The sequence below is a fragment of the Schistocerca serialis genome, chromosome 1, assembly GCF_023864345.2.
Source record: "Schistocerca serialis cubense isolate TAMUIC-IGC-003099 chromosome 1, iqSchSeri2.2, whole genome shotgun sequence".
NCBI lineage: Eukaryota > Metazoa > Arthropoda > Insecta > Orthoptera > Acrididae > Schistocerca > Schistocerca serialis.
Genome location: NC_064638.1, coordinates 1,018,299,276 through 1,018,311,832, shown reverse-complemented (window position 1 = coordinate 1,018,311,832; position 12,557 = coordinate 1,018,299,276). Strand labels below are relative to the sequence as shown.

Here is a 12,557-nt window from a genome sequence, read left to right as displayed (position 1 = left end):
TTATTTGTTTCCAGATGCATGTCTGCAGTCTTGGTATACATCAAAACCCTGTGCTGTAGTACTATAGCATGCCGCTAGAGAGAGAGAGAGAGAGAGAGAGAGAGAGAGAGAGAGAGAGAGAGAGAGAGAGAGGGGGGGGGGGGGGATGGTGCCATTCCCTGATAAAGTGAAGTATCATGCTGTAACTCATATCCTGGTGCAGACGCTCCCAGTGTTGTCAAACATGTACACAAAGCCTCACCAATTTCTATGGACTAAAACCAGTCTAGCTATGTCAGTTAATGAAAATATAGCATAACTTAGACTGTGATATAATGACATGTTTCACTCATAAGCAATCACTATGGCTATTCTAAATACTAGATTGTCAATCAATCACTGCATTTTTTGTGACACTGGTATATATGCCCATCATAGAAACAGCCTTTAAGTCAGTAACTTTATTTCTTATTGATACTGAAATTTGTGACTGGATTCAGGATTTATAACAGCACTGACTCTTGGATGAAGGGTCACGAAGTGTGTTACGACCCCTGCTTTTCATGTTGTACATTAATGATTTGGCCGACAATACTAACAGCAACCTCAGGCTTTTTGCAGTTGATGCAGTTATCTATAGTAATGTATTACCTGGTAAAAGCTGAAAAATTATATTGTCAAAAGCTGATAACATTTCAAATAATACCAAAGCTTGGCAATGTGCTTTAAATGTTCAGAAATGTGAAACTGCAATTCACAAAACACAGAATCCAATATACCATGATTACAGTCAACTCATGCAAATACTTGTGTCTCTAAAGAAATTTATTTAAAGGGCAGGGGGAGGGGGGGGGGTAAGGCTCTAAAACTGCATTTTTTATGTAATGAGTTGGTCAGTTTCGAAATGTGTCACTGCAATCAGCCACGTAATGCTAGAACTGGCTAATGAGAGTTTTAGAGGAATCATAGGAAATCACTTCTAGAAGTGTATGAAAATTCTATAATGAATAAAAACTCTGTACTCCAGATTACTATCCCTGCAGGTAACTATGATCTGGATATACCAATATATGTGAATATGAAATGGAACAATCTTGTAGGTTCAGTTGTAGATAAAGCAGGTGGCAGACTTTGGTCTGGGAAAATACAATCAGTCTACAAAGCAGATTGGTTACAAAACTGCTGAGTGACTCAGCCTAGAATATTGTTCAGGTGTGTGGAACTCGTACCAAATAAGACTAAAAGGGGACACTGAACACATATAAAGGTGGGCGGTGCAAAAAGTTTTTTTGGCCCATGGAAGAGTCACAGAAATGTTGAAAAACCTGAAGTGCCTAATACTTACAGACAGTAGTAGTAGTAGTAGTAGTAGTAGTAGCAGCAGTAGTAGTAATGGCAGCAGCAGTTTTATTCATCTGTAGATCATTTTTACAAGGATACTGGACATGTCTTGGTATTGCAATTTGAAAACAACAAAAATAACGTAATTAAACTAAAAAGGCATTTACATAGGTACAGGTCTAATTTCAGAAGGATCGGGCAGGTAGCTGGCTACGGCCTTATAGTAGGAACCATTTTGGCATTTGTTAGTAGGAACCATTCTGGCATTTGTCTGAATTAATTTAGGGAAACCACAGAAAACCTAAATCAGGATGGCCGGATGAAGACTGGAGCCTCCAACCTTCTGAATACAAGGCCAGTCTGTTTAAAACAGTGCTATCTCATCCCTAGAGTACAATACTGTTTTTCAAATAAGTTATTAACAATGTAAAGACTACTGCTATATTGTTCATTCATTTTCCGCTCCCTGTCACTGCACACACTACATACACTCTACACTCAATGTTTCAAATTGTAAGATTAAATATACTGTCAGCTGATGTCAGAACCATAGCAACAATGTTTTGTTTCCATTCTGTGTACCATAACTTCCCATTTCGTAGACTGAAAAACTGAGTCAGCACCTCTCAGTAATGAGTAAGATGTTGAGCACCAAACGAAGACAAAGTGTCAAAGTGTTAGTATTATATACTGCATAGGTTCGAGAGTAAGATTTTCCCAAAGGGAAAGGGGGAGGGGGGAAGATGGGGAAAAAATACAATGTGAAAGTATTGTGCAAAATGATGTATGTTTCATTATCAAGGGGTAGGGGTAGAGATAGTAGTGTATGGAGGTGGGGGGGGGGGGGGGGGGGCAGAGGAACACTGTCTAGCACTATGTGCAGCTGCTAGAATGCCAACAGGTGCAGCATCAGGAGCTTGTGTAGCAAGTAGGTGGGGAAGAAAAGGAACAAAAACGAGAGGATCAGGGAAAGATGGGTGGGTGCAATGATGAGGGTGGCAAACAAAGAGGCTGGGAGATGAGAATGGATGATAGGACAGAAGGGGTGGAAACTGTTGGATGGAGGCTGTGGGGACAGTATGTTACTGCAGGTTGAGTCCAGGATAATTACAGGAGCAGAAAATGGGTTGCTAGGACAGCTCCCATCTGCGCAATTCAGAAAAGCTGGTGGTGGAGAGGAGGATCCAGATGATTTGGGTAGCAAAGGAATCATTGAAATCAAGCATGTTATGCTCAGCTGCATGTTGTGCCACAGGGTGGTCTATTTTTACACAGAGGTGCAGAGGAAGCCATCAGAGGGGAGGAGGTCAACATCTAGGACGGTGGCACACTTGGTTGGGGAGGACCAAGTGAAGCAGATGGGAGAGAAGCTCCTGAGGTTGTAAAGGAATGAAGATATTGCCTCAGGGCCAAGACATCCTACCTTCATTCCTTCATAAGTTCAACAACTTCTCTCCCATCCACTTCACCTGGTTGTCCTCCAACCCAGCATGTCACCTTCCTATACACTGACCTCCCCCCTCTGATTGCTCCATCCACACCTCTGTCCACTTTAAACTCACCAATCACCAACAGCATGTGTGTTTTGACAGCTGTCATCCCTTTCACACCAAAAAATCCCTCCCACACAGCCTAGCCACCTGTGAACAGTGTATCTTCAGTGAAGAACTCCCCTGCTCAGTATGTTGAGGGTCTCACCAAGGCCTTCACAGACAGGCTCTATTCTACAGTCCTAGTCTGCAAAAACATCTCCCATGGTATTTCCTCTCACACCCCCAATCCTCCCACCACCCCCAAGAACAGGCCACAGAGGACTGCCTCCTTCATCACCTAGTACCACCCTGGACTGGAACACCTGCACCACATTGTTCACCAGGGCTTTGGTTACCTATTGTCATACCCTGAAATGAGGGACATCCTTCTCAAGATCCTTCCTATCCTTCCTGAAGTGGTGTTCCGTCACCAACTCAACCTCCATAATGTCCAAGTCCATCCCAATGCCATTCCGAAACCATTGCTGCAAAGTCATATTCCTGTGGAAAATCCAGGTTCTAGACTGGCCCAATCCCCTCCCCCACAAACACACACACTTCCTATTTCAGTCCTGTCAATGGATTATCTTAGCCCATTAGGTGAAAGCAGTCGTCATTTTTACCAGGTCTGTTGCAACCATGGCACAGCTTTCTACACTCCTGGAAAATGAAAAATGAACACATTGACGCAAGTGAATAAGACCCACCATGCTTGCACTGGACAGTGCGAAAGTGCAGTGCATGCAATGACCAAATGCATAGCACTGCAGACACACCAGGAACCATATTATTGGCTGTGGGATGTTGTTAGCTGTGCAGCGGCTGGTCACCACCAGAGCCAATGGTAACCAGTTTGCCCTGGCGTAGGGAGCTCCATCTGTGTCTGCAACATTGTTAGTATGCTCCGACTGTGTGTGTATGTGAACCATATGGGCAATTGATGGAGTTAGAACGAGGGTGTATAGTGGGCCTGTGGGAGTCTGGGTGGATATACCACAGAATTGGGCAACACATGGGCGTGAGTTCTCCACAAGGCATCAATGTTGTTGCCAGTGGTCAGCAGAAGGTGCACATGCCCATCGACCTTGGTGTGGACAGCGGCAACACACAGTTGCATGCCAAGACTGTTGCATCCTACACAGTGCCATATTGGGCCACACAGTCACTTCACAACTTAGGGGCACCGTTGCTCCAAAGGTATCAGCAAGAACCTTTCGCAACTTTCTCCATGAAGCATGGTTACGGCCCCAAGTATCATTAGGGCATCATCTGCTCATGCCACAACATCGTTCAGCCCACCTCCAGTGGTGCCGCGATAGGTGTTTATGGAAGGACGAATGGAGGCTTGTCATTTTCAGTGATGAGAATCACTTCTGCCTTGGTGCCAATGATAGTCATACATGGTCATGCAGATGAGTGCAGAAATCAGGAGTGTATGTGACAAAGGCATAAATAGCCAATACCCGGCATCATGGTGTAGGGAGCAATATCCTACATTGGCTGTACTCCTCTGGTGATCATTGAGGGAACAATGAATGGTGCACTGTACATTAAAACCATCATCCCAACCATCATGCCACCGTTCATGGACCGACAAGGTGATGTGCTTTCCCAACAGGTCAAATGCACATCCACATGCATCCGATGCCACCCAATGTGCTCTTGAAGGTGTATGTCAAGTACCCTGGCCAGCATGATCCCCAGATCTGTCCCCCATTAAGCACGTTTGGAACTGGATGAAATGTCATCGTGTGCAGTCAGCATGTTCAGCCTGAACTCTACCCTAACTGAGGCACCAGGTGGAAATTGCAAGGCAGGCCATTGCCCAAGACTACAGTCAGCACATCTAAGATCATCTCTATGGGAGAATTGCAGCCTGCATTGCTGCAAAAGGAGGGCATACACAGTATTAGTGCTGACACTGTGCATGCTCTGTTGATTGTACTCACATGCGTATGGCTCTGTCTGTGTGATCGTGAGTTGTATACATCCTCAAGAATGTGTCAATAAAATTTGCCGCTTCTGGGGCGATGAATGCATGGTGTTGGTTTTTTATTTTCCAGGAGTGTATTTTTGTATGACAACCAACCAGCTGTACACCAGGATGAACGGCCATGTCAAACCATGGAAAAAAGCAAAGTAGACCACCCTGTGGCAAAATAAGCAGCTGAGCATAACATGCTTGAATCCAGTGGCTGCTTCACAACCCTGATTCATATGGATCCTCCTCTCCACAACCAGCTTTTCTGAACCGTGCAGATGGGAGTTATCCTTACAACACATTCTCCGCTCCTGTAATCATCCTGGCCTCAACCTATCCTAACATACTATTCCCACAGCCTTGACCCAACAGTTTTAACCCTCTCTGTCCTATCATTTTCTCCCCAATCTTGTCTCCCAGCCCCTTTGTTTGTCACCTTCTACCAATGCACTCGCTCACCTTTCCCTGCTCTCCTCTTTTTTGGTATTTTTTTCTCCACCTCTCTGCCCTACAACCTCTGGATGCTGTGCCTGTTGGTGTTCTAGTCCCTGCACTCTCTTCCAGTTCCAGACAGCGTTCCTCTGTCTCCCCCATCATGTACACTACTATTCCCCCCTCCCTCCAGTTTGCTGCTGTCATCCCAAGTGACAGTTGCGTTCTGGCTTAATCTGCGTGTCAGTTTACAGTTAATGTGTCTTCTTTATGGTAAGTAGCAATCTTTATTTACCTACACTGCTGACGTCCCTAGAGGAAGTTTCCATTGTTTTATTATCGTTATTATTATTTACTTGTGTTACATTTTTTACCAACACCTACTCTGTGTTATCTAAGCAATCCTTCAACATACAAAACGTACTGCTTAACAGGTACTTTTTAACTGCCTTTTTCAATAACTTTGTTTCATTAATTTCTTTAAACTCATTGGGCAATTTATTGTACAGTTCTATTCCTTGGTAGAAAGTGCTGTTTTGAGTTTTACATCTACTCTTTCATGGTAAATGTAAGTTCCATGGACAGATCTGTTTGTGCAGTAATTATCAATGTTATTTTTGACATGTACAACTGATTTATAAATGTACTCACATGTTGTAGTTAAAATACTCATACCCAGTGTTTTGAACACATCTTTAAAATGAGCTCGACTACTAGTTTTGGTTATTATTCATTTGGCCCTTTTCTGTAGTCTGAAAACTGTATTCATATTTTGTGCGTTTACTCCCCAAAAAAGAATTCCATGGCTAAGAAATGAGTGTGCATACAGGGTGTTCAGCAAAGGAGTGCCTGATTTCATATTTAAATATCTTGAAAACTAAGGTCTACAGACAAGTACAACAAATGGTAAGTTTATTAAGAAAGCTATAAGAATTTTGTACAGAAATAATTCTAAAAGCAGCCAACAAATGACACTGTAATCTCAGTATGTAGTACAAATGAAATGACCCAATTTCAAAGACATTACTGGACTCATACAACTATGATTTTATGTATCAGCCTTAAGCAGCAAGTGAAAATTTGTACCAAGGCCGGGAATCCAACTTGGGTCTCCAGTTTATTACACAGGTGTGTCAGATACTAAGTCACCTTGTCACAGCAGTTCATGCAACTATACAGATTATCCTGGCAATTTAGAGTAGCGAAAATTTAAAGCAGACTGTGATGGCAGTGGGAATTTGGATCGAGGAGGGAGGCACGCCAGGCTAATCTGTGCAGTTGTGTGAAGCACTGTGCCAAGATGGCTTAATGGCTAATGAACCTGCCTAGTAAGCAGGAGACCCTGGTTTGATTCCCGACCTTGGTACAAATTTTCACTTGCTGCTTCAGTCTATATTCTCAATATGTAGTGCCTATAAATAGTGCACTATAGCTCAGAACCACCAGTTCCACTGTTGACACATTAAAGGTGGTTAGCATACTGAAGGAAGAAGTTGACATCATGTATTCCATCAAACAATGTGTTTTTCTGGTACTGGAGTACCAATCCTACAGCAACAAGGAACTGTTTTAAAACACAATTTAATGTTCCAAAAGACCCAATACAAAAACTATTCACAAGCTCTTCACCAAATTCCAATGGACAGGGAGTGTGGTTGATGATCTGATAGGGATTTTTGGCCTCAGGCAAACTGTGGTTATTCCTGAATATGACACCACAGTTTCCATCTGAAGAAATGCTGCAGAGATTTGTTTGAAGCATTCTAGTATGCAGAAAATGCTGAGACAGAGCCTACACATGTTTACATTCAAAATCCAGAGCCACCTTGCTATACCTGTACAAGTTATGCAACAGAGGGTTGGCTTAGTGAACTAGTTCCTCACAGTGACTGATAATGAAGGATTTGAAGATTGCAGCATTTGGTTCATAGAAGAAGCATACTTCCATCTGAATGGAGTCATTAATAATCAAAACTGGCAATTTCTGAATTCTGAAATTCCCCATTTATGTGAAGCAAACCCACTGTATTCTGCCAAAGCTACTGTTTGGGCTATGGTGTGCATCAGGAACATTACTGGCCCTTTTTTTACTTTTGGTTTAGAACAATTTATAACCATACTGCTAGCACTTAAAGGATCAACCACACACCAGGTGGTTTATGCAAGATGAGACCAGACCACACTGCAGTGAACAGGTGTTTTGCTCTTTGATGGATACTTCAGGAATGGAGTTATTTGCATTGGATTAGCAAAAAACTACTGGCACAGAGACGGACTGGCCTTAATATTTGTCTGATTTGATTCCTTGTGACTACTTTTTGTGAGGCACACTGAAAGACACTGTCTACCAGAACCACACCACCACACTGGACAAGCTTTAACTGGCGAGCTGTGGGTCATCTGAATCCATTTCCACTGATACTACATGTGATGGCAAATTTCATTGTTCATTTGTGTCACCTCTGTACTGTGAGTGATTTCGAAGAGATTGTGATGTGATTGAAAAGATTACTTGCACAGTTTAATTATGGAGGCTGATACTGTACTAGCTGCACAGTGTACAGCACTATCTGTTGACAGCTTTTCAAATATTTCAAAACTTCTGTGTAAAATTCTTACAGCCTTCAAATTAAACACACATTTTGTTGCACTTCTCCTGATCTTAGTTTTCGAGTTATTTCTTATCGATTTTGGAATCAGGGACTCCTTCACTGGATGCCCTGTATGAATAATATGCAACTACAAGATACTGGCTGTTACTGATGAAAGGACTCTAAGGGCATAACACGCTGATAACATTCTTTATTCACACCACTTTTACCGAGAATCAACATTCAGTCCTAAAAATTTTGTGTTTGTTATGCAGTGTATAGAAGTGTCACCTAAATTTGATTTAACAGCCATCATTTTCTCTTTTCAAACTGCAATTCATGGTATTTTTTCCTTTATATTCAGTGTCACTTTGTTGCCTCCTTGAGGGTTTAATTTGCTTTCTCTGCAAGGAATTCTCTTGTTTCCTCAGTGACTATAATACTGTTATCATCAAAAAAGAGAATTTTTTCCTTATGACAAACACTAATGGGAAAGTCACTGATGTATATCAGGGAAAGTAGTGGTCCTAATATGCCACTCTCAGGAACTCCTATATTAATGTATTTTGATTCTGATATGTGTCATATTAAAAGTTTGGACTCTTTTGAAATAAGTGTTCTCTCTACTCTTTGTGCCCTATCTGCTAAGTATGATCAGAACCAGTCATTAGCTACAGCTCTTTTTTTCTTAATGCTTCTAGCTTATTTAGTGGAATCTTATGGTCAATAGTATCGAAGGCCTTCAAAAGATCTAAAAATATATGTGTGTGATAGTCATTTTTGTTGAGGGCTTCAAGAAGCACTTTTGTGAATTTTGCCATGGAGAAGTTGCGCTTCTACACCTTTGTAAACCAAACTGTGATTATTTAAAAGGCTGTATTGTATCAAGTAATTTAGTAATCTGTCTTTCATTAATGATTCTATTATTTTTGAGAATAGCAACAGTGCAGAAATGGGCTATTTCCTTTCTGTAGCAGGGCTACAATATTTGCCTGTTTAAATACCCTGGAAATTTCCCTGATATGAATGGTTCATTTAATTATGTCTGTTAAGGGAGCTTGTGGACTCTGCTTTGTTTCAACACACCTGTTGGTACTTTATCTAACCCCTCTAACTTTTTATTTTAAAGATTTTGTACAGTTTTACTGATTTCATTCTATGTGGTTGGTAGTGCTTTCATTGTACTTAGTACATACTTATTTACAGGTGTTATATTTGCTTTTGAGAATTTTTGTTGCAATTTCTCTGCAATACTGGAAAATATGCACATTCACATAGTTTTCTAAGTGGTGATGAATATTTGTTATTTGACCCTCTTCCTTATCAGTATGTTATTGTATCTTTGTTTATCTCTCCCTGTTTCCTTTTTAATGACATCCCTGTTTGCTTTTCATTTATTCTCTGCATTGTATAGTATTTTGTATTGTACATTACTTTTATGCAGCAGTCAGCACCCTCCTATAAATTTTCTTGTACCTATGATAGAAATTTAACTATTATGGATCATTACGGCTGTTTTTCCATTGAAGTGGGGTACTTAAGGTTTTTGGAGGAATTCTTAATACTTGCTGTTATCTATTCGTTTTTGTGATCCATTGATACTGATTTGGATGCTCTTGGAAATCTCTTTTCAAACATCAGATCAAACAATGCTCATAATTTGGAGCATTTTGCTTTAACATTGATCTCTCTATACATTTAATAACAATTTTGATTCGCTAGTTCTCTTGAAAAATTTTGTATTTTGATTTCTGATAAATGTCATTGAAGGCCTGCAGTTTTGGGAATTTTTTCCATACTCAAGTTTACTATAATTATTTGGCAAAAATGAACTGATAGCCCAAGACCTGCTATATGTCAACTGCTCCACAAAAGCCTACTTACAAAATTCTGATAACCAGTATTAAGAGGAGAATCTAGGAATATATTGCAGCCCTATACATATTACTCCATGGGAAGACTAATTACAGCATGCAGAGAGTAATTAACACTATGTGGTCAAAAGTATCCAGACACCTGGCTGAAAATGACTTAAAAGTTCGTGGTGCCTTCCATCGGCAATGCAGGAATTCAATATGGTGCTGGCCCACCCTTAGCCTTGATGACAGCTTCCTCTGTCGCAGATATACATACAATCAGGTGCTCGATGTTTTCTTGGGGTATGGGCTTTCTTCATGGAGTGCTGCACTGAGGAGAGGTATTGATGTTGGTCGGTGAGGCTTGGTACAAAGTCAGCATTCCAAAACATCCCAAAGGTGTTCTATAGGGATCAGGTTAGGACTCTGTGCAGGCCACTCCATTACAGGGATGGTATTGTCGTGCAACCACTCTGCCATAGTCCATGCATTATGAACAGGTGCTTGATCGTGTTGTGTTGAAAGATGCAGTTGCCATCCCCGAATTGCTCTTCAACAGTGGGAAGCAAGAAGGTGCTTAAAACATCAATGTAGGCCTGTGCTGTGATAGTACCATGCAGAACAACAAGGGGTGAAAGCCCCCTCCATGAAAAACATGACTACACCGTAACACCACCACATCTGAATTTTACTGTTGGCACTACACACACTGGCAGATGACGTTCACCAGGCATTCGCCATACCCACAATCTGCCATTGGATCACCACATTGTGTACCGTGATTCGTCACTTCACACAACTTTTTTCCACTGTTCAATCGTCCAATGTTTATGCTTCTTACACCAAGCGAGGCATCGCTTGGCATTTACCGGTGTGATGTGTGGCTTATGAGCAGCCGTTCGACCATGAAATCCAAGTTTTCTCACTTCCTGTCCAATTGTCACAGTACTTGCAGTGGATCCTGATGCAGTTTGGATTTCCTGGATAGACGTCTGCCTATTAAACATTACGACCCATTTCAACAATCGGCGGTCTCTATGAGTCAACAGACAAGGTCGGCCTGTATGCTTTTGTGCTGTAAGTGACCCTTCACATTTCCACTTTACTATCACATCGGAAACAATGAACCTATGGATGTTTAGGAGTGTGGAAATCTAGCGTACAGACGTATGACCCAATTGACACCCAACCACCAGACCATGTTCGAAGTCCGTGAGTTTCACAGATCACCCCATTCTGCTCTCTTGCGATGTCTAATGATTACTGAGGTCGCTGATATGGAGTACCTGGCAGTAGGTGGCAGCACAATGCACCTAATATGAAAAACATATGTTTTTGGGGGTGTCCGGATACTTTTGATCACATAGTGTAGGTCGTTATTCCTCCTACATTCCAGATGCAAGTGGAATGATAGAAATCACATATAACGTGCACAATGGGATGTACTGCTGTCATGCACTTCTTAGAGTTTGCGGAGTAGACAGATTTAAGTTAAACAGCAGAATATCTACAACAAATTATGAAAGGTGTAGGACCTGCTTGCACAATATTAAATAGTGTGTTAGCCTGCAAGACAGGAAAGTGGCTGAGATACAGATTGATTATGCTTGCAGCTTTAATGTGCAGTAGTACAGTACGCTCAACAGCCTGAGTGTTGTGTTCAGTGCCTCAAATTCTTTTACGTTTATGCTAAATTGTTCCTTTAGCTTCATTTTAGAATATGTACCTTATATTGTGTAAATATGTGTGCAACAAAGGATTATAATCATTCCATACCACATTGTATCTCAATTATTGCCATACAACTTCCACATTGATGACCCGTGATGACTGTGAATTACGTCAAATACATACAAAACTGGATACTACACTGTAACATCGCAATCTGCATGTAGCCGATGTGTGCACACCAGGCCACTGGTTTCATTTCTGGACAGTTCAGTGCTTCGCAACCAATTTTTTGATTGCCTACTGTGATCAATTGCGCAAGTGATGCGCTTCAGTACTGTGGTTCAACTTAGTAATGATAGTGCCAAACAAGTGAAAGCAACAAATGATTTACTGTGGAATCTCATTGCAGTTACCATCTTGTAAAAACAACAAGCAACGGCTCATCAGCAACATTCTGTCTGCTCAGATTCATATTTGTCCACCGCTGGTCAATGGCCTTCATGGACAACTAATGAACAGTTACATCAAGAAAATTTCACTGATCATGGACAATGTACTATGGTGTTGACAACAATGCTGGCAGCCATATGTCACAGTGTCAGACAAACCACCTTTTAGCAGACATCATTTCTGACATCTACCCTCCACGAGTCAACAGCTCATTGACAAAGGATGAACCTACAGCACAGCAACAGCATGAGGCTTCCTGCTCAGTAATCACAGTGCACTAATCCATGACCCTGACCCTACAACATCATTGTCTCATCCCTCAAATGGACATTCTCTCTTAATGACATCATTTAACTGGACCTAGGTGTGGACTTCTCATGCCACTTCTACTTCTCCCTGGTTGTACAACATGCTGTGCTCCTGCCCTTTGACACAGGTTGCTGCAGCCCATGTCATTTTGTCGATGCCCTCAACCCTACCTGGTACATCAACCATTCAAGACAAACACCAGGAAGACAATTGTACAGCACTGCTGGCACACTCAAGGAGTGTGCCTCATTACCTGATGAGCTTTTGGTGTTTCACAAATCCTGCACTGACTGCTGTACAGCATTGTATGCACTCCATATGAATAACATGTTGCTCCTACAACATAAGAACGATAACTGTCATAACAATGAGAGTGGGAGCTCAAGACTGGCCGCAGTCCCATCGATCAGTCATG

General features: G+C 41.6%; 1 protein-coding gene across 1 annotated transcript in view; it reads right to left on the bottom strand.

Annotated features, from left to right (window-relative positions):
- LOC126413465 (sodium leak channel NALCN) overlaps window positions 1-12,557 on the bottom strand; it is a 429,358-nt gene that overhangs the window by 335,189 nt on the left and 81,612 nt on the right. The window lies entirely within an intron of this gene.